This window comes from Chiloscyllium plagiosum, unplaced genomic scaffold, assembly GCF_037043375.1.
Source record: "Chiloscyllium plagiosum isolate Xiang-an unplaced genomic scaffold, Cpla_swu_hap1 HiC_scaffold_24, whole genome shotgun sequence".
Lineage (NCBI taxonomy): Eukaryota > Metazoa > Chordata > Chondrichthyes > Orectolobiformes > Hemiscylliidae > Chiloscyllium > Chiloscyllium plagiosum.
In genome coordinates, this window is record NW_028270162.1 from 72,167,158 (window position 1) to 72,190,907 (window position 23,750).

Genomic DNA, 23,750 nt, shown 5'->3' on the forward strand with positions numbered 1-23,750 from the left:
ATTTCCCTGCAACAATTCTTCCACTTAGTGGTCCCCTGCCAGAAATGTCTATGTTTGGCGTTTCCTGCATCAAATTTCAAGTTGCCAGTCCTGCACAAATTACCCCTTCAGTGGTAAACTACACCAACCCTACCATATTTAGAGTACTGTATCATAATACTTCATAACAGCTTTACTAAAATTGTGATTTGGAGAAGCTGGTGTTGGACTGGGGTATACAAAGTTAAAAATCACACAACACCGGGTTATAGTTCAACAGGTTTAATAGGAAGCACACTAGCTTTCGGAGCGACACTCCTTCATCAGGTGATTGTGGAGGGCTAGATCGTAACACAGAATTTATAGCAAGAATTTGCAGTGTGATGTAACTGATATTATACTTTGAAGAATTGATTGTCGCACAACAATCAACAGACAGGAGGATTGCCTCCCAATTGGGGAACACTCTAGTAGTCCAGGCTATTCAGCCTCGGACCTACGGGTAACCATCCTCCAAGGTGGACTTCGGGACAGGCAGAGAGGAAAGTGGCCAAGCAGAGGCTGATAGCTAAGTTCGGTACCAAAAGGGAGGGTCTCAACCGGGACCTTGGGTTCATGTCACATTACAGGTGATTACCATTGCACTACACACACACACACACACACACACACAGATATTCCTACAGACACACACTCCCACATACACGCGCACACAAATACCCACACACACCCTTAGAGACACACATGCATCCCCTCACAGACTTAAGACACTTGAAATTGATGCCATGTTCCTAACCTCCCTACACTCTAGGCCCTGCACACTGAAGCTACAATCTGGGGGATGAATTACCAGGGGTAAGTAACGGGGCTCACGTCTCTGGCACGGAGCCTGTCCCCGTTACTCAGAAGGGAAGGGTGAAGAAGAGCAGAGCAGTAGTAATTGGGGACTCGATAGTTCGTGGCACAGATAGGCGGTTTTGTGGGAACGAGAGAGACTCACGTTTGGTATGTTGCCTCCCAGGTGCAAGGGTACGTGATGTCTCTGATCGTGTTTTCCGGGTCCTGGAGGGGGAGGGGGAGCAACCCGAAGTCGTGGTCCACATTGGCACCAACGACATAGGTAGGAGGAGTGCTGAGGATGTTAGACAGGCTTTCAGGGAGCTAGGTTGGAAGCTCGGAGTTAGAACAAACAGAGTTGTTGTCTCTGGTTTGTTACCCGTGCCACGTGATAGAGATTCGAGGAATAGGGAGAGAGAACACTTAAATGCGTGGCTTCAGGGATGGTTCAGGAGGGAGGGGTTCCAGTTTTTGGATAACTGGGGTTCTTTCTGGGGACGGTGGGACCTCTATAAACAGGATGGTCTACACCTGAACCTGAGGGGAACCAGTATCCTTGGGGGGAGGTTTGCTAGTGCTCTGGGGGGGGGGATTTAAACTAACTCTGCAGGGGCATGGGAACCCAGATTGTAGCTTCAGTGTGCAGGGCCTGGAGTGTAGGGAGGTTAGGAACATGGCATCAATTTCAAAGCAGGGTGCCTGTAAACAGGAAAGTAGCTTGAAGTGTGTATACATCAATGCAAGAAGTATACGAAATAAGGTAGGTGAACTTGCAGCGTGGGTTGGTACTTGGGACTTCGATGTTGTGGCTATTACGGAGACATGGCTAGAACAGGGACAGGATTGGCTGTTGCAGGTTCCAGGGTTAAAATGTTTCAGTAGGGTCAGAGGTGGGGGTAGAAGATGGGGAGGTGTGGCATTGCTTGTCAAAGATAGTATTACAGCGGTGGAAATGACAATGGATGAAGACTTGCCATCTGAGGTAGATTGGGCTGAGTTTAGGAATAGGAAAGGTGAGGTCACCCTGTTAGGAGTCTTTTACAGGCCTCCTAATAGTCCTAGAATCATTGAAGGAAGGATTGGGAAGATGATTCAGGAGATGAGTGACAGTAATAGGGTAGTTGTTATGGGGGACTTTAACTTTCCTGATATTGATTGGGAAAGCTATAGCTCAAGTTCGTTAGATGGTTCAGTGTTTGTTCACTGTGTGCAGGAGTTTCCTGACACAATATGTAGACAAGCCAACAAGAGGTGAGGCCATACTGGACTTGGTTCTGGGTAACGAACCATGCCAGGTGTTAGAATTAGAGGTAGGTGAGCACTTTGGGGATAGTGACCAAAATTCGGTGATTTTTACTCTAGTGATGCAGAGGGATAAGTGTGTACTACAGGGCAAGAGTTATAGCTGGGGTCAGGGAAATTATGATGCGGTGAGGCATGACTTAGGATGTGTGGCTTGGCAAAGTAGACTATCAGGCAAGAGCGTAATTGATGTGTGGAGCTTGTTCAAGGAGCAACTATTGAGTGTCCTTGATAATTATGTACCTGTCAGGCAGGGAGGAAAGCGTCGTGCGAGGGAGCCGTGGTTTAATAAGGAATTGGATTCCCTCATTAAATGGAAGAGGGCGGCCTATCTCAAGATGAGACGTGAAGGTTCAATTGGGGCGATTGAGAGTTATAAGGTAGCCAGGAAGGACCTGAAGAGAGAGCTAAGAGCAGCAAGGAGGGGACATGAAAGGTCCTTAGCCGGTAGGATTAGGGAAAACCCTAAGGCTTTCTATAGGTATGTTAGGAATAAAAGAATGACTAGGGTAGGAATAGGTCCAGTCAAGGATAGTAGTGGGAAGTTGCGTGTGGAGGCGGAAGAGATTGGGGAGACACTGAATGAATACTTTTCTTCAATATTTAATCAGGAACAGGGCATTGTTATCGATGTGAATACTGAGTCACAAATAAGTAGAATGGATGGCTTTGAGGTATATAGAGAAGAGGTGTTGGAAATCCTGGAAAAGGTGAAAATAGATAATTCCCCTGGGCCTGATGGCATTTATCCTAGGATTCTCTGGGAAGCAAGGGAGGAGATTGCAGAGCCATTGGCCTTTATTTTTAGGTCCTCTTTGTCTGCAGGAATAGTGCCAGAAGACTGGAGGACAGCAAATGTGGTTCCCTTGTTCAAGAAGGGGAGTAGGGATAACCCTAGTAACTATAGGCCGGTGAGTCTCACTTCGGTTGTGGGCAAAGACTTAGAGAGAATTGTAAGGGATAGGATTTATGCACATCTGGATAGGAATAATGTGATCAAGGATAGTCAGCATGGCTTTGTGAAGGGCGGGTCGTGCCTCACCAACCTTATTGAATTCTTTGAGAAGGTGACTAACGAGGTTGATGAGGGGAAAGCGGTAGATGTGGTATATATGGATTTTAGTAAGGCGTTTGATAAGGTTCCCCATGGTAGGCTACTGCAGAAAATACGGAGATATGGCATTGAGGGTGAGTTGGAGATTTGGATTAGGAATTGGCTGGATGGAAGAAGACAGAGGGTAGTAGTTGATGGCAAAGTTTCTTCATGGAGTGCCGTCACTAGCGGTGTTCCGCAAGGATCTGTTTTGGGACCATTGCTGTTTGTCATTTTTATAAATGTCCTGGAAGAGGGGTTAGAAGGTTGGGTGAGCAAGTTTGCGGATGATACGAAAGTCGGAGGAGTTGGAGACAGTGAGGAAGGATGTGGCAGGTTACAGCGGGATATAGAGAAGCTGCAGAGCTGGGCAGAAAGGTGGCAAATGGAATTCAATGTAGCTAAGTGTGAGGTGATTCACTTTGGGAAGAATAACAAAAAGATTGGGTACTGGGCTAATGGTCGGATACTTGGTAGTGCGGATGAGCAGAGGGATCTTGGTGTCCATGTACACAGATCTCTTAAAGTTGCCACCCAGGTAAATAGTGCGGTGAGGAAGGCATATGGCGTATTGGCTTTTATTGAAAGAGGAATTGAGTTCCGGAGTCCTGAGGTCATGATGCAGTTGTATAAGACTCTGGTGCGGCCGCATCTGGAATATTGTGTGCAGTTTTGGTCGCCATACTATAGGAAGGATGTGGAGGCATTGGAACGGGTGCAGAGGAGGTTTACCAGGATGTTGCCTGGTATGGAAGAAAAATCGTATGAGGAAAGACTGAGGCACTTGGGGCTGTTTTCACTAGAGAAAAGAAGGTTTAGGGGTGACTTGATTGAGGTGTACAAGATGATTAGGGGGTTAGATAGGGTAGACAGTATGAACCTTTTCCCGCGTATGGAGTCGGGTATTACAAGGGGGCATAGCTTTAAATTAAGGGGGGGTAGATATAGGACTGATGTTAGGGGTAGGTTCTTCACTCAGCGAGTCGTTAGTTCATGGAATGCCCTGCCAGTAACAGTGGTGGACTCTCCCTCTTTATGGGCATTTAAGAGGGCATTGGATAGGTATATGGAGGATAGTGGGTTAGTGTAGTTTAGGTGGGCTTGGATCGGCGCAACATCGAGGGCCCAAGGGCCTGTACTGCGCTGTATTCTTCTATGTTCTATGTTCTATGTTGTATCATGCCGATCTTTGATCGTGAGGCATTGCCACAGGCTGACATTCCGATGATGAGGCATTGCCTCAGGAGTGAAATTGCAGTCCTCCCTCAGGAGTGCCGTCATTATCGATCTGCAATAACTGCAGGGCTGATCCTCTCATTTTGACTGACACCTTTTACGCGAAAGTGTCAGACAGAATCTCCAGGAATAGTGCACTTCCTCAGTTCTGGCCATCTGAAAGCGCGGGCTTACTCACATAATACTGGCCGTTTGATGGCACTTTTGTACTGCCTCTGACCTCACACTCCAATAGTATGAAATCCCTCGTTTCTGGTCTTGTTGCACTTTGCAACTGCGGATATGAACTATTAACAAAGAGTCAAGACACAGCCAGTGGCTCTTTTCACTGCAGTTGTGGGGGAGCAGTACTGAAGTATTCTGAGATGCTTGGGGGTTTGGAGAGGGGTATTGCTTCCTTTTAGGAGGATCAGTGATGACGTTGTGCCTTATTGTCTGCGATGGAGTCCTGAGCGAGTGACTTGTCAAACATTCAGAGCTGTGTTAAAAATCACACAGCACCATGTTATAGTCCAACAGGTTTAATTGGAATCACACGAGGTTTCGGAGAGACGCTCCTTCAACGCGACGCTCCGAAAGCTAATGTGCTTCCAATTAAACCGATTGTACTATAACCTGGTGTTGTGTGATTTTTAACTTTGTTCACCCCAGTCCAACACCGGCATCTCCAACTCATTCAGAGCTGTGATATTGTCTGAGAACTGGTGGAGTGCCCTAGTTGCATTCTCCCATTTATGGGTTCCCTCCTTTAATTCTCCCATGCAGTATGTCCTGCTCCATTTGTTGCTGCACTGCACCAAATCTCCGATTTACTCCTGCACTGAACCAAGTCTCACATTAGCTGCTGTACCTAACCGTTTCCCCCATTATCTGACGTCCTGTTCCAAATGTTCTTACTGAGATAAACACTTGGCTATGGTTCCATTTAGTCATTCCTTGCAATTATTGTCCGAATTATTGGTGCACTTTTAAATTCATAAATATTAGGGATGCGCAAGTTGGACAAGTGTCTGTTTCTGTGCAACGATTCTCCATCATTATATTCAGTGTTTCACTACGCTGCACACGTTCTCCCATTTATCAATCCTGCACAAATTCTGGAGAAGGATCAACTCTTCCGTTTAATATTATCCAGCCCCAGTTCTCCCACTTCGAATTTAACAGCACCTGCGTGAATTCTCCAATTATTGATGCGCTGTATCAATTCATTCCATTCAGTTATCCCCTGTACACCTCTTCCACATATGTGTGCCCTGCTCAGTTTTTATTTTCATTTCGTGGTGCACTGACCCGAATACCTATTTTGCTGTTTCTTCCAACATTTCTCCTTTACACTGATTCCCTGCCCCGATTCACCCATTTAGACGTAGTCTGCTCCAATTCTCTGATATTTTGGCACTCCCCCAATTTTGTCATCTCCCACTTACGGATTGTCCCATTTACTCATACCCCTATACTTATTCTCCCATTTCCTCATATCCCGACACTAAATTCTCCTGCTTTTTCATATTATGATAATAATTCTGCCATTTCCTCATATCCCAGTATGATTCTCTAATTTCCTAATGCCCGAGTTCAAATCTCGCATTTCGGAGTGACCTACTCCAATTCTACATTTTAATGGTGACTTGCACCAAATATCTATTTAGGTCCACTCCGCCCCACTTCTTTCAATAACTATGTAGCTGCAATGATTCTCCCATGTCATGGTCCATTGCTGTAATTCTCCAATTTTGGCGTTTACTGCATCAAATTCTCAAAATGCCAATTCTGCACTAACCCGTTCTTTTGTCATGAACTGAAGAAACTCTCCCACTGAGTATTGCCTTGTCCAAACTCTTCTGTTTTGCTGTTTCCTGACATACATCTTCCACATAATGGTTTACTGCTCAGGTTTTTCATTATTGTCGCCCTGCATCGAATGCCCACTTTCCTGCACTTTACAACATTTCTCCGACTTACTGATTCCTGCCTGTGTTCTCCCATTTAAATATGCTCTGTTCCAAATCTGCATGCTTTCAGCACCCAACACCAATTCTCGAATTCAATATTGCCCTGAAACAATTCTCATGTTCATTGATACCCAAACCAACTTCTCCCAGTGTGGGGAACGCCACTCTGACTCTCTGAGATAGTGCTGCCCTACCCCAATTCGCTGTTAAAGTTCCACTTGGTAATTTTTCCATTTTGTGGTTCGTGCAACAAATGTCCCAAATACAGCTTCACTTCCGTGCCCCATTCTATCATTTTGGAATCCTGCACGAATCTTCTTTTGGGCAGCAACTGCACCTCCACCACATTTAATATTATTCAGCACCAGTTCTCCCACATCTTTCACCAATTCTCTACTTTCGTGACATCGGCACCAACTCTCCCATTATTGATGACCTGCTTCAATTGTCCCTTTGTGGTGTTTCCTGATACACCTCCTCCTCGTATGGCTTCCCTGCTCCAAAGTTTTTTTTTCGATTTCTTTGTGGGCGGACCCAAATCTCGACTTTATTGCTGCTTGTAAAATTGTTCCTTCTCAATTATTCCCTTCACCTATTCTTCCAATTAGAGGTGTTCTGTTCAAATTCTTTAATGACAATTCAATTTGTACTAATTTTCCAGTGTAATGACACAGTGCAACAATTCTCCCATTTACTGATACCCAAAAATTCTCCCACTGCCTCACTCGAATCAACTGCTACCAAGTGCAAAGGACAGGCTTTATGTTTCAACCTCTGCATGCAGGGCGGCCAATATACTTGGCAAAAGTGCCTTATGTAAGGGCTGTGAACAAAATTCACATATTCTTTTTCTGCTATTCTTATCACATGCTCAAGGACAAGTGTTGGGAAACATTCGAGCTCATATTTTAACATTCCCATGCGTAGGAGATAATTGTCTTTATGTTTTCCGAAGCTTTTTTCTGAACTCGGCTGCTCACAAGGCCAGGTGAAATGTTTGCAAAGTTCCACAAAGGCAAGCTGACTCCTCGACGCGGAATTCAGCAAAAAGTATTCGCATATTTCAGTGAAGTATTAAATTTTGCAAAACATTCTCTGACAGATTTCACACTAAATGTTAATTTTGTTAATTTTCCATTAAATGTTCCAAATTTTTGTCATTTTACAACAAAGAAAATAAAAGCCAGATAGCTATACATCAAAAATAATTTATAAACACCAGGCATTTCTCAGACACCACATAACTCTAACAAAGCTTTGTGGTGGTTTTTTCACATCCCTGGTTTGCCCAATACACAGCCCATCTTCACACGTCACATTCGTCAACGTCGCTGTAGGGTGTGGACAAGCAATCAAACCTTCCTTCTTTGTGGCCATGGGTAATTTTACCATTACGCATCCAGTAGCATTCATAAGTCGGTGGTTTAGGCAAACACAACTAGGGTCTTATTCAAAGCAGTATGAGTAAGACCAGTCCTACAACTAGTAGAACGTGTTGGGTCCAATACCCCCAACCTCCATAACAGAGGTGAGCCATCGGGAGCAGGAGTCATCTGCTCGTGGAGGCGGCCATACAGCTCCCTTCATACCATTTATTAAACCAGTAATATTTTGGGACTCATCAGGAATATTAATACAGCATGAGGTACCTAACGCTTTGCAGATGCCCCCTCTCCCGGCCGTCAGGGTGTCTAGTGCTTATCGATTTTGTGTCACTGCTTCCTAACCGCAATTAACTCAGTGTTCATGAGTGCTAGGCCTTTCTCCGTCTCATTTGCGAATACACCATATGTGAGGATGTTCTGCGAGTGTGTGCCCATTCCAATGCAGTGGGTAACCCCTTCGAGTTCGGCAATTGCTGCCCTTCAGGGGGAACAATTTTGCGTTAGTGGACAGTATCGGGGTGTAGCAGCACCACTTTTTCCCCGGGGCAGTGGTGGTAACCTTTCTCGCCACCTGCCCATATTATACCTGCCATCCTGATAAGATTAGATTACTTACAGTGTGTAAACAGGCTTTTCGGCCCAACAGGTCCACACACACCAGCCGAAGCGCAACCCATCCAAACAATTACCTGACTCCTAACACGACGGGCAATTTAGCATAGCCCATTCACCGACCTGCACATCTTGGTGACTGTGGGATGAAACACACGCAGACACAGGGAGAATGTGCAAACTGCCTGAGGCGGGAAGTAAACCGGGTTCTCCGGCGCTGTTAGGCAGCAATGCTAACCACTGCACCACCATGCCGCTCGTGGTCTGACCATTGATAAAGGAACAAGCAATGTTTATGTTCGTATCATTTGCATCTGTTGCTGTTCAAGTACAACATCAAGCTACACTGGGAGATACCCAAAATGAGTCTCCCCCGATTGGTGCAAATACACGTTTCTTCCCTACAATCCACTATCTCGAATCCTGTGGTCAGTAGCGTGCCAGGCGTGGGGCTGTAGTTAGCCTGGAGTTCGGATGGTGACACGAGATTTGCCCAAATTGCCCCCCACTATCAGGGTCAGGCTAGTCGCCTCCCGTGGAAGCAGACAGTTTGCATTTCTCGCTAGGCTCTGAGTAATTTGCTGGGCAGACTACATTTGGGCTGTGTGCAAACATATCCAACAAGTGTAGCCAATGTCTAATCTCTCGTTTTGTCTTATGACCAAAGCACATGCTCTGTTCCCTTCACATCTAGCAATGGCCCTTCGCAGCTCCCAAACTACTGGCGTCGCATTTACTCCATGTAGCTCCAGCAGGCAAATTCCCCTCCTGCTTTAAATTCGCCCTCTAACCACGGCCGTCTCCCTTCGGATTCGGGTTTGTCATTAATGACATTTGCCCGGCATGGGGTTAGGTCCGTGATCTGGTTTGATTGGTTGCCATGCTCCAGTGCTCATACCGTCTGTAGTATATTCTGCGCTGCATCTCGGAGGGCGGGGTTCGGGCGACTAAACCAGTATATTCACCTTTCTACAGATGCCGGAGAAGGATCTCTCTATTGCACACCACGAGACACCCTCATTGCTCTTCTGAGTCTTATTTTGATCATAGAATATCTTTTCCCATGTCAGGTGCCCCTTCTGCCGTAGTGGCTACTACTAAGTGCCAGTCACCGGCGCGGCATGGATCCCTGCATAAATCTTAATGATCGAATTTATAGTCGTCCTTGTCACTGAACGGCTATGGGTCGCATGTAAAGATCCACTTCGTCCTATCAGTTAAGATAACCGTCAGCTGCTGCATCCCAGACACTCCGCCTTTATGAATAGTCTACCAGAGCGCTTGCCAACAGTGTGAACAGGGGCAGCCCCACATTTGCTTAAGAATTCTAATAAATACTTGCTCTAAATTGGTTTTGGTGTTGTGCGATGTCTCCTCAGTCCCAGCTGCAAATTTGTAATGGCTGGCGTGTAGCAACGTGGCTGTTCCGGCGATCTTAACAGCTATCTATGCTGTAAGGCGTACTTGAAACGGTCGCAGCCACCTCTTCGCCTTCCTGTTTTCCCTCCTAGTCTTTTGCCACTATTCAGGCTCCAGGTTATAGATCGTACATCTTCCCTTCTGCTGATTGAGGTAGTGCTACCTTCACTTGATTCTGTATTTGGGACAGAAGTGGAGAGAGTTTCATGCAGTAACACAACATCGTATCCTCACAGTGGCCTGTTTTCTGGCTTCCCTTACTTCTCTGGACAATTCCTGTGTTTGGCGGCCTACCAAACAAAATCTCAAACGGACTAAGATTAGCTCCCCCTCTCCTCTTAGATCTCATACACATTAGCACAATTGGAAGTGCCTTTGTCCATGTCATCCCTATTTCCTCACAGCATTTTGTCAATTTATTTTTTTAAGGTAGAATTTTCTCTTTCCGCTGCCCTACCGCTCATTTGGTGGTAGGCATAGTGTTATCTCATGTTTATTCCCGAATACTCAATAATCGACTGTAGGGAATTATGGACAAATGGTGTCTCACTGTCACTACTAAGCCTAGAGTGTAGGTTTGCTCGCTGATCTGTAGGTTTGATATCCAGACATTTCATTACCTGGCATATGTAGGTTAGTGGGCTAGTGTATGTTAGGTGGGCTTGGATTGGCGCAACATCGCGGGCTGTACTGCGCTGTATTTTTCTATGTTCTTTGTTCTAGGTAACATCATCAGTGACGAACTCCAAGTGAAGAGAAGCTGTTGTCTCCAGCTTTCTAGTTAAATGTGTGTCCAGGATGCATTTTGTGGGGTTAGTGGTGATGCCATTTCCTGTTTGTTTTCTCGTGGGTTGATAGATGTTATCGAGATATACGTCTTTTTTATGGCGTTTGTGGTCGGAGTGCTAAGTCTCAAAGAATTCTCTGGCATATCTTTGCTTAGCCTGTCCCAGGACTGATGTGTTGGCCCAGACGAAATGGTGTTTTTCTTTCATCCGTGTGAAGGGCTACGCGGGAGAGAGGGTCGTGTCTTTTTGTGGCTCGCTGGTGTACTGTATCCTGGGGGATAACTTTCTTCCTGTTTGTCCTATGTATTGTTTGTGGCGGTCCTCGCATGGAATTTTGTATATGACGTTGGTTTTGTCCATGGGTTGTACTGGGTCTTTTATATGTGTTAGTTTTATTTGAGACTGTTGGTGGGATTCCGAGCGGTCTTAGTAGTCTGGCTGTCACTTCTGAGACTTCATTGATGTATGCAAAGGTCGATAGGGTTTCTGGCACTATTAGGTCTACTTGTCGTGGTTTGTTCCTGAGGAATCTGTGGACTGTATGTTTTTAAGTATCCGTTCTTCTTGAATTACGTTGTATAAGTGGTTCTCCTATGTTTTCCGAAGGTTTTCTGTGCTGAAATGTGTGGTGGTTCATTGTAGTAGTGTTCTGATACAGCTTCCTTTTAGCGTGTTGGGATGGTTGCTGGTGTAGTTAAGTATTTGGTCAGTATTTGTCGGTTTGCTGTATATGCAGACACACCAGAGAATTCCGAAAGGCCTCGCACTCCAAACACAACAATAAACAAACAAATAGATCTATTTACCATCTGTCAACCCCTCAGAAAACGAATAGGAAATGACATCACCACGAACCCGAGGAACCCCATCCAGGACAAACAAATAAATTGAAAGCAGGAGACGACAGCTTTGCTTCACTTGGAGGTCGCCACTGATGATGTTACCTAGCCAGGTAATGAAACATCTGGATAACAAACATAGAGCTCAACGAACAAACCTACACCCTAAACCTCAAAAGGAGCTATAAACCTTCACAAAACTTGGGACTACTAAGCCTCTCAGGGATGCTCCATCTCGGAATTATATCAGATGGACAGCTTTGGTTACGGCACTGGCACTCTGTTATGACGTGGGGAACGCTTGCAGCCATTTGAAAAACATATCACCTATTACCAAACAATATGTTTTACCTTCGCAGGATGTTAGTTTGGTAAAATCCAATTGTAAATGTTCAAATTGTTTTTGGGGTTTCGGAAGTGCGACATGACTCATCTGTATTCCCTCCCCACGTTATTTTGGCACAGATAACACATCGTTCACAATATTTCTGGAAGTAATGAGTAAATCTCTCAGTGTACCACTGTGCTGAGATGCTGTCATATCTCCCCAGTTTTGACACATGTTCCTTACCATGTGTCTGTTTGGCATAGAATGGAAATAATGATCGTGGTAGAAAAGGTTTAACATTGCGGCCACACCATACCCCTTACCTCAAAATGCACTCTGCTTTTTCCCACTCAAACGTGTCTTCCAGCCTGGACTTCGACTGTGAATCTCGTTCGTCTGCTGTTTGCCTAAGGAATTTCGTCATTCCCATGTAAAACTGATCATTTACCGGCTGCTGGGCTGCCGTCTTTGCCACTGAGTGTGCCTTTGCATTTCCTTGAGAAACGGAATCGTTATTCTTCGTGTGGGCATCATATTTACACACAGCGATTGATTTAGGCAATACAACCGCTTCCAAGAGGTCAGAAATCTGATCACGGTGTGTGATGGGTTTTCCGGTGCAAGTCAAAAAGTTGCTGTCTTTCCACAGGGTTCCAACATCATGTGCAACTCCGAATGCGTATCTGCTATCGGTTAAATATTCGCTGTGTTTCCCTAAGCCAATTTACATGCCTCAAGGCAGTCAGCTCCGCTGCTTGCGCTGACAGTTGAGAATTGAGTGATCCGCTTTGAATACCTCATGGGTAGTTTCTACCGCATGCCCAATAAAATTCTGGCCTATCTCCTTGCTCCTGAATGCAGACCCATCCACAAAACAAACGCCATATTTAGATTCTGAAGTGGTGAATTCTGCAAGTCTTGTCTAGGCAGCGCATTTCCTTAATTACAGCGATACAATCACGTGAGTCTCCGTCTCCTTCTCTAGTGAGAGGATTAGCGGCATTAAGGACGTTACCTCGCTTTATTGCAATGTTAGGTTTCTCCAATAACACAGTATTGTATCTGAGTCAACGTGCTGCCGACGTATGTGCTGTCTATTGTTTGGAAAGCAGTAAGGATACAGCATGTGCGATCAGTTTGGTTAAGTCGCCATAGCCGATTATATCCCTGGACACTGCAACAGCCTTTTCAGCTGCAACCACAGCTCGCAGGCATTTACGCAATCCTGCCGCTACCAGGTCCAGCTTAGCCGAAAAATAAGCTGCCAGCCTGAATTATCTCCCATGATCCTGCAACAACACGGATGTAATGCAGCCATGATTCTCATCTACCGTTTGACAGAAGGCTTGTTTGGATTCGGAATCCGCTGTGTGGGTGAACTTTGAAACGTCATTCTCAATTCAACTCGGCCGCTGGGATCCATTGCAACGGACTTTGGTTCTGCTACCCTTTTCCATGGGCCATGTCACTTCAGGGCGACTCGAGATTTGTGTAACGTGGGATAAACGTTCTTCAGTAGGAGCGTATGGCCCAAATAGGACAGCAATTGTTTCTTCATGTGAGGCCTTGGAATTTGCTGAATTACTTGAACTCTGTCTTCACCAATAGCGTTCGCTTGTTCAGATATTATGTGACTGAAGAACTTCACCTGTTGTTGAATAAATCGAAGCTTTGCGAGACTGGCTTTGTGCCCTTCCCTCGTGCAATGCAAGGGAATCATTCTCACATTGTTCCCCCGTCGGTGTTACTATTCAGCAATCGTCTGCAGATTGCAGAAGCGCAGACCCGGGGTTAAAACACGAGTCTCCAGACTCCTGGGTAGAGCCTCATTATATATGGTGGGTGATTCACAGTAACATTAACAAAGTCGTGTGAACTCATAAGATTTCCCTTTGAATGAAAAAGCGAACCAGAATTGACTATCTGGATGCACCGTTCCACTAAAGAATATATTTGATAACTGCACAGCAGAGATCCATTTACTGTCCGTTCTAAATTGAACTAATACAGTATAGGGTTTGGGAACATTTGATGCACGCGGGACAACACTGTTATGACTGCCTGTAGGTCTTGAACAAACCTGCATTCCTCCGGTTCACTTGGAATTTTTGCCTTTTTGATCAGAAAAATGGAAGTTCTCACCGGTGAGTTTACATAGGTGATTATCTCTCTAGCCTTTCGGAAGGATTGAAAGACTGGAGTAACTACGTCCCTGGCCTCGGGTTTTAACGGGTTTTGTGCCCTGCAATGACGATACTCCGACTTCGTGGTTACTCGTATTGATTCACAGCCTCGTATATGCCCCGCATCCTATTTGCCTTTTACCCATAATTCAGTTGGGACCGCTATTAATCTTGGGTCTGAGAAGTTTATCTTAGGGAAACGCCAGGCCAGCCTTCTAGGCTCTTCAGGGCTAGCGATGGTTACCTCGACTGTTCTATTGCCTGAGTTAGACAAATTATTTTTTTCCTATATGTCCGCACATCTGCATTGAACCACATACCCACACCGTTCCAGAACACGCAACATTTCGTTCTTGATGCCATTAGTACCAATGGCCCTAAATCCTGCCACGAGTCACTGGACAACTTCGCCAGTGACAGGCGAGGAGCAGAGCCTTCCACATCAAAAATATGGAGTTTACTTGCCGTCACAGGTACTTCACATAAGTTCACATTGACTGCACATCTGCCATCCCTTCAATAAAATTCGCACAATAACAACTGACCTGGTTTAACCAAACTCCTGAAACAATATTCCTCTCCTGGTTCCTCAGGGCATCGTGGTGTGTGTGCGCTGTGCCGTGCAGCATATTCCCGCAAACAAAATCGGTGTTAATAGGATTAACATGGTTACCTGCTTCCAGGGCGAGTGAATTGGTCAATGAACTCATTGGTCTCTGGCTTAATCGCCACTCATAGACATACAGCAGGGGTCGTGTGTTGTATTTTGCAGTTTACACTTGTGAATCTTCCCTTTGTATTTCCTGCAAGCCCATCGGACTACTGAGCAAATACAATCCCAGTCTCACTATGAGATTCCGAGCCATCAAATGTAAAGGACAGAATTCCGCTAACAAAATTGAGAATTAGAATGTATACACATTACTGATTTCACACAATATGGGTGCGGTAAAACTCTCTCATATCACGACGCCTGAAGACTCCACTGAGTTCAGGACAATTCCACTCATCTTTATTGGTGTCACCTCTCTGAACTGTCTTGATTTGAGGAGTGAATGTGCTGACAATGTATCTACCAAAAAGGTAACTGGTGTACCTTCCACATATAACATAGAGGTAGGCATCGACATATATGCATCATTGTTACATTTAAAATGTTGTCCACACTTCGCAATCTCAATGTTCAATATAGAGTTGGGACACTTCTCAGTGCCCGTTAGGTTTGTAGAAGTGATTAGCATAAGGGATTCTTCGTTGCCAAGTATAAAGGAAAGAGGTTTACCTGTACCTTGTGGCCTGTCCACCTCAATCTCAGTCGTCCCCTGTCAGTCACTATGTTGTCTAGCCTCCAGCACCGAATGAGGCTGTCTGTGCAGGCACTGTCTCGACCAGTGGTCCATTGTTTCGCAAACAAAGCACCAGCCAGATCTAACTCTGCAAGCGCACTTCCGCGATCCCTTCCTCTTTTGCGAACTTCACCTGTGCCTCTCTCTTTTCCCGCAGTTCCTCCCTCCAACGACTGAACGAACATTTGCATCATAATAAGCTGAGGTTTATGTGATTGCTGTTCCGTCTTTAATTTCCGGTTATGGTTCTCTTGAGCCAGCAATTTTTCAGCATGTATCACGTATTGTTCTATCTAATTCATCTTTCACATGTCCCAGGTAATACACGTATATTGTTAACTATTTTGTTGTTTCATACTTCATTCCATTGATGAAACTGCTCCTCAGGTGTGCCTCATACGGTGTGATCTCTGCCATCGTTATGACCTTGGGTGGTATCAGTCCACAATAGACATTATCGACTTTCGTGAGGTGCTTAAGGTACTGGGACATTGTCTCGACTTCTTTAGGGATTCTTTTCAATTGATTGTGGGTACGATATGCTATTGGCGATTCAGCAGAACCTGAGAAGGCGACCGTTGACTTGGAATGTTCGCGAAGTGGATCTCGTAGGGGGGCTGGAGCTCTTCGAGCACACCCATTAAGGTCAGGATCTGATCCAGTCTTAAGACACTGCACAGCTTCACTTGGTTGTTTTCCGTGTATTTTTTCATGTGCGCTGATGTTTGTACCTGTACTTGATCTATCTTTTATTCGAGATTTTCTTTCCCTGAAATTAGGCTCAGTCTTCAACATGTTATTCGCACTCCAATTCATAGGTTCTATTTTATCCATCCGTTTCTCCTTCTCTCTCTCTCCTCCAACGGTGACCTCAACATTTGCAACTGCATGTTACTAAAACTTCCTTCCTACAGAAAAACACATTCCTTGATTTACATTTTTAATTGCTTTACAGAAACTGGGCAATAACTATGCAGCATATATTGTATTTTTTCTTGACCATTTTTGTTCGCTCTTGCTGGAGCCGATTTTCATGGATATTGGAAAAGTTTTCATCTCTCTCTGTCTGTATCTCTCTCTCTCTCTCTCTCTCTCTCTCTCTCTCTCTCGGTACCATAATCTTATCTTTGACAATATAACTTACTTTTACCTCCGGAGGTCCCCTCTCATTGGGCGCGACCGCCTCATTGCCTTGGTTTTCACAAACCAAGGACCCACGTAACCGGTACAGCTTTGGCGACTCCAACGCTGCCCATGGTGGCTCCAAGTCTCAAACCACCGTTAACCTTGCTGTCTCTGAAACTCTCGAGAGACGGCAATCCTTTCCCTTGAGTTTTACTCCAATACCGCGCGAGAGTTCAATGGTCCCTCTTCCTGGTTCATTCATTCTCTTCGAGCGAGTCTCTATGTCGGATTACTTTAGCCATAACTCTTACCCCGACCCTATTCGGTTCGGAACGCGACTCTGCGGCGATCCACTTATCCCCAGTCCTCTCACACAAAGGGGACAATTCAGCGCTCGAGATGAAGTGAAGGACCTTCAAGGCAATGGCGCGTACACCTCCTGGGAATCTTTAAAATCTTACCCAGTCGCAGGTTCCCAGGCGAGCCCCCAAGTTTACTGTCGTAGAATTTCAATCGACTCGACGCAAATGCTACCAAGAGCAAAGAAAAAGTTTATTTTTGAAATTTGCAGAATGGACCCGACGCATTTGCAAGACGCCTCATAAAATGGACGTCTGACGGTTTTCACATATTCCCTTTATACTATATATCGCCTTGCCTTATCACACCTATAGCCAGTAACCTGGATCAGTCGAGTTCCTTTCCACACATGGAGTTGATTTTTCTAATTCATTGACTGCTGATATAATAGATTATTGGCCTTGAGAGTCAGCTGTAAACTAGGTTGAACTTTACATTTTTTCTGTCTTTTTGCGAAGTTAGGTCTATACTTCTTTGTTTCAACCATGCTTTCACAGATGTCACAATAAATGATCATTTTCCATTACAGGGGATCAGGCTGACAGTGACACAATAAGTGTGATGGAGTGAGGATGATAGTGACACAATGAAGGTGAGGTGTCAGCGTGGTAGTGACGCAGACTGTGTGAGTGGATCAGGCCGACAGTTGCGCCGTGAGGGGGGGTCAGAGTGATAGTGATTCAGTAAGTCTGAGGGATCATACCGATAGTGACGCAGTAAGTGTGATGTGGTCAGGGTGATAGAGAAGCACTACGTGTGAAGGGTCAGTGTGGCAGTGACGCAGTAAGAGTGAGTTGAAAGGCTGATAGTGACGCTGTAATTGGAAGGAGATCAGGCTGACAGTGATGCAGTAAGTGTTACTGTGCCAGGCTGATTCCGACGCATAAAGTGGGAGGGGACAGGATGATACTGATACAGTAAGTGTGATGGGGTCAGGCAGAGATTGACGCAGTGAGTGTGAGACAGTCAGGGTGATAGTGAGGGAGTAAGTGTGCGCGTTCAGGCTGGTAGTGACACAGTAAGTTGAGAGCATCAGGCTGATAGTGGCCAATAAAAGTGAGGTGTTAGGGAAATAGTGACGCAGTACGTGTGAGGTGTCAGGCTGTTAGGGATGCGGTAAGTGTGAGGGGTCTGTCTGATAGTGAAGCAGTAGGTATGAGGGGGTCAGGCTGATAGAGACGCAGCAAGTGTGGTGGGGTCAGGCTCATAGTGTCACAGTTTGTGTGAGGGTTCAGGCTGATAGTGATGCAGTATGTGTCCGTGAGTCAGAGTGATCCTAATGCAGAAAGTGAGAGGGGACAGGGTGATAGTGACGCAGGGAGTGTGAGCGCGTCAGCGTGATGGTGACGGAGTAAGTGTGAGTGTTTAGGCTGATATTGATCCAGTACGTTGAGGGTGTCAGGCTAATACTGGCCAGTAAGTGTTAACTGACAGAGGGATAGTGATGCAGGAAATGGGAGGATTCAGACTGATAGACACGGTGAAATTGTGAGGGGTCAGGCTGATAGTGATGCGGGAAGTGTGCGAGTGTCAGGCTGATAGTGACGCAGTATGTGTGTTGGGTGCAGAGTGATAGGAACGCAATAAGTGTGAGCGGCTCTGAATGATAGTGGCAGGTCAGTATGAGGGGGAGGATGGTAGTTTTCCAGTGAGTGTGAGGTGTCAAGATGGCAGTGAATCAGACTGTGTGAATGTGTCGTTGTGATGGTGACATGGCAAGTGTGATGGGGTCAGGGTGACAGTGACGCAGATGCTTTCAGGGGATGAGGTTGTCGTGATGCAGCAATTGTGAGGGGTCAGGGAGATAGCGACGCAGTGAGTGTGAGATGTCAGTGTGATAGTGACACAGAACATTTGAGGGGCCAGGCTTACAGTGACGCCCTATGGGCAAGGGGTCAGGGTGACAGTGATGTAGATGCACTCACAGGGCCAGGTTGTAGTAAAGCTGTAAGTGGGAGTGTCTCAGCTGATAGTGATGAAGTAAATGCGAGGGACTAAGACGGATAGGGATGTAGTAAGTGTGCAGGGGTAGTGCTAGAAGTGACGCAGTAAATGTGAGTGTTGAAGCTGATAGTGACACATGAAGTTTGAGGGGATCATGCTGATCTTGACGCAGTAAGTGTCACGTTGAAAGGATGATAGTTACGCTGTAAGTGTATGGGAGCACAATGATCTTGACGCAGTAGGAGTGGGGAGTCAGGGTGATAGTGACGCAGTAAGCATGTGTGGGTAAGTCTGATAGTGACACAGTATATGTGAGAGAGTCAGCGGGGTAGTGCCGCAGTATGTGTGAGATGGTCAGGCTGATATTGATGCTGTTAGTGTGTTGCGGTCAAAGTGATAGTGACGCAATAGGTGTAAGTAGCTCAGGGTAATAGTGACACAGTGGGTGTGACATACCAGTGTGATAGAGACGCAGTAAGTGTAAGGGGTCACGAAGGGTAAGGCCCTCAGCGTGATAGTGCCGCAGCAAGTGTGGGGTGTCACGGTGTAAATGATCATAAGTGAGAGAGAAACATTGCGATAGTGAAGCAGTAATTGTGAGGGGGTCAGACTGATAGTGACACAGTCAATCTGACGGGGCATTGTGTTAGTGAAAAGATAAGTGTGAGGCGTCAGTCTGATACTAACACAATAAATGTGATGGAGTCAGGCTGATAGTGACACAGTAAGTGTGAGGGGTCAGACTGATAGTGACACAAAAAGTGTAAGGATTCAGGGTGATAGTAGCATGGGAAGAGTGAGGGCGTGACTGAAAGTGATGCAATAAGTGTGTGGCGGTTAGGCTGTTATTTACGCAGTAAAAATAAGGCCGGCAAGGTGAAAATGGCAAAGACTGTGTGAGTGGGTCAGGGTGATAGTGATGCAGCAAATGTGAGGAGGTCAGGGTGAGAGTGACCCAGTAAATGAGAGAGGATGAGAGTGAGAGTGACACAGTAAGTCTGAGGGGTCAGACTGATATTGACGCAGTAAGTATGAAGGGGTCAGTGTGACGGGGGAGTGTTTTAGTTCCACATTAAGTGCGAGGTGTCAGACTGAAACTGATACAAGAAGTGTGAGTGGGTCAGGGTGATAGTGACACAGTACGTCTGAGGGGTCAGGCTGATAGTGACGCAGTTAGTGTGATGTGGCAGAGTTTTAGTAACATGGTGAGCCTGATCCGTCAGGCTGATACTGACACAAAACGTGTGATGGAGTCAGGCTGATAGTGACGCAGTAGGTTTTAGGAGTGAGGGTGATATTAACATAGGAAGTGCGAGGGCGTCACTGATAGTGACGCAATATGTGTGTGGCTGTCAGGCTGATGGTGACGCAGTAAAAATGAGGATGTCAAGGTGAAACTGGTGCAGTAAGTATGAGGATGGCAGATGGACAGTGATGCAGTAAGTGTGAGGGGTTCATGCTGATATTGAGGCATGCAAGTGTGAGGGCCAGTTTGATAGTGACGCTGTGTGCCAGCGGGTCCTGCTGATAACGAGGCAGAAACTGTGAGTGTCTCAGTGTGACAGTGACGCATTACATGTGAGAGGGTCAGGGTGATAATGACAGAGAAAGTGTGAGGGGGTCAGGTTGATAGTGATGCTGTAATTGTGAGCTTGGCCAGCGTGAGAGTGAGGGGCTCAGGCTGATAGCGACACAATAATTGTGAGGGGGTCAGGGTGGGAGTGACGCAAAACGTGTGAGCGGGTCAGGCTAATAGTGATGCAGTACGTGTGAAGTGTCAGGCCGATAGTGACGCAGTAATGGTGAGAGTGTTGGTGTGATAGTGACGCAGTAAGTGTGAGCCGCTCAAGATGATAGTGACGCACTGAGTGTGAGGTTTCAGGTAGACACCCATGCGGTAAGTGTGACGTGTTCAGGGTGACAGTGACACAGACACATTGAGGGTGTCAAATTGAGAGTGACACAGGAAATGTGAGGGGGCAGGTTGATAGTGACACAGTAAGTGTAAGGGATCAGGCCGATAATGATTTACTAATTGTGATGGAGTCAGGATAATTGTGGTGCAGTGAGTATGCGTTGTCAGGGTGATAGTGACACACACGGTGTGAGTGGGATAAAGTTATAGTGATGCAGCAAGTACGATGAGGTCAGAGTGATAGTGTGCAGGGTCTGGCTGAAGGTGACGCAAGAAGAGTGAAAGGTTCAGGGTGATCTGGACCCACTAAGTTTGGGGGTCAAGGTGATAGTGATGCTGTAAGTATGAATGGGTAAGTCTGATTGTGACACAGTACATTTGAAGGGATCAGGCTGGTAGTGATGCAGAAAGCATGAGGAGGTTAGGCTGATATTGATGTACGAAGTGAGAGACTGTCAAGGTGTGAGCAGGTTAGAGACAGAGAGAGAGAGAGAGCGAGAGAGATGCCGTTAGTGAGTGGGGTTTGGCTGATAGGGATGCAGTAGATGTGCATGTGTCAGGGAGTGAGTGATGCAGGAAGTATGAACGTGCCTGAGGGATAGTGACGCATTACGTATGAGGGGATCAGAGTGGTTGTGACGCAGTAATTCTGAGGGGATCAGAGAGATACCAACGCAGTAAGCATGAGGGGGTCAGTTTGTTAGTGATGCTGTCAGTGTGAGTGCCTCAGCCTAATAATGATGAAATAAATTTGAGAGAGTAATGCTGATTGTCAAGTGATAAGTGTGAGTGAGTCAGGCTGGTAGTGACGCTGTAAGTGTAAGTGTTGAGGCTCATAGTGAAGCAATAGGTGTGAGGTGGTCAGTGTGATTGTGGTGCAGTAAATGTGAGATGGTGAAGGAGATAGTGACATAGTAAGTTTGAGGAGGCAGTGTTGTAGTGACACGGTAAGTGTGAGGCGTCAGTCTGATACTTATGTAATACGTGTGAGGCTGATAGTGACACAGTTAGTGTAAGGAGTCAGGGTGGTAGTAACATAGGAAGTGTAAGGGCGTGGCTGATAGTGATAAAGTAATTGTTAGGCAGTCAGGCTGACTGTGACGCAGTCAAAATGAAGGCCTCCAAGTGAAAGTGGCGCAGTAAATTGGAGGGCGCCAGATGGATAGTGATGCAGTACGTTTGAGGGATTCACACTGATATTAAGGCGGTAAGTGTGATGGGTCAGGTATATAGTGATGCAGTAAGTGTCGGCGGGTCAGGCTGATAGTGATGCATTCAAAGACCAAATATCCAAGGCTCACTGTAGTGCTGAACAGCGAGACTTCTCAAGGCGAAGACAATAATCAATAGTTCTCATCCTGATCATAAATCACAATGCTTCATTTTAAAATTTTCCTCTCCTGCTTCTAGATTCACCAATGAGGGAACAAAATTTAATTGCACCACCCTGTTTATCTCTTCAAATATTTTGCAACTCTCAATGAGATTACCTCTCTTGTTTTGAAACTGTTAAAAAAAGCGGGATTTGCCCAATTTCAATTCAGAGGACGAACGTTCATCCATGATATCAAGGCTAATCACCATTCGTGGTATTCCTTATATGGCATTCGTATCTTTCCTAAATTGAGGATTATAATTCATCATACTGTAGTCCAAATGCGGTCGAATTGAGCCACCATACCTTGGAAATAATGCTTCGTTCTCGTGCGCTGAAATCCTACTGCAGCTTTCACAACAGACTTCTACAACTGCTACTAGACTTCAATGACTTACTAAAAACTTCTCCAAGATGCATTTCTAAAAATCTGTACATCAGACTTTCTACTTCAAACCTTCGACAAATAATCTCCACACATTTCCCTCCTGACAAGTATGATAAATTCAAATCGTTGCTATTTATATAATCATGACGGACCTGGATAGGTTGACTCGTCAAAGTGTTTTCCGGCTGATGAGGAAGTCAAAATTTAGAAAACATCGGTTAAAAAAAAGTGGGTAAGGATTTAAAAGGGACGTCAGCGGCAACTTTTTCAGACGCGTCCAGAATGAGCTGCCAGAGAAATTGTTGGAGACTGGTACAACTGTAACATTGAATGGCATCTGGATGGATATATGAATAACAAGGTTTAGAAGGATGTGGGCCAAATGTTGGCAAATGGGACCTATTAATTTAGGATAACTATCCACTCTGGTCAAATTGGAAAGAAGGGCCACTTACCGTGTTGTATTGTTCAAGGACTTGATGACTATAGAACAACCACAAAACCTTTGTAAATAATTCCGTCAAGACGATTTCAAGTTCCAAATCTTTGGTCAATCTTCCTCTCTTGTGCTCACAAGTTCATTACCTGATGTCAGAACTTACAAATTAGTTGCTAGATCCATTCTTGTAAATTAGTTCTGCATTCTTTATAATTCCGATTTTATTTTTACGAATGTAACTAGTGTTTATGGACTTAGCATCAATATTTCTAATACCATATTTCAATGAATATTAAAACACAACAGTATATCTACTTTGGCACCAGATGATGACCATTGAGTCAAAGTAGATCGGACGCAGTGAGACAATGATCCTCGCTTCGTGTGGTGTACATCCGTGACTCTATAATTCGACGAAGAATCATTCCCACAACTTCAGCAGTGTCAGAATCTAGTTTGCGGTAAAAGCCTGTCAATCTGCTAAGGTAACGTTCGTCTGGGTCTCTGCAAAGGGTTTGGCGAAATCTTTGGGTCTTGACAATTTGTTCTTCCAACAAATTACGTATTTCATGAATTCAGTTGTTTTACTATGAAAATTGGCGATTTTGCAGGAGCTGTGATGGCCGAGAGGTTAAGGCGTTGGATTTTGAAATCCAATGGGGTCTCCCCTCGCAGGTTCGAATCCTGTTCACAGCGTAAAGCCTTTTAAAATCATTAATTCCTTTGCAGGATTTGGATTTCGTGGTTTTTGAGCTTTGCGTTCAATCGAAAATAAATTTTCAACCGTGATGAAAACGGAGTAATCTCAAGACTCACCCAGTCATCTAATTTAATAAATTATATGGCGAGACACAAAAATCCACCAACTTCCAACACAAATCAGTTTCAACACATTTGTCGAACTA

The 23,750-nt window shown here is 45.3% G+C and overlaps 1 non-coding gene across 1 annotated transcript; it reads left to right on the plus strand.

Moving 5' to 3' along the window:
- Nucleotides 1-23,458: 23,458 nt before the first annotated feature.
- Nucleotides 23,459-23,541, plus strand: trnas-uga (transfer RNA serine (anticodon UGA)). Its single transcript has one exon. It is a non-coding gene; the product is annotated as a tRNA-Gln (tRNA).
- Nucleotides 23,542-23,750: the final 209 nt, after the last annotated feature.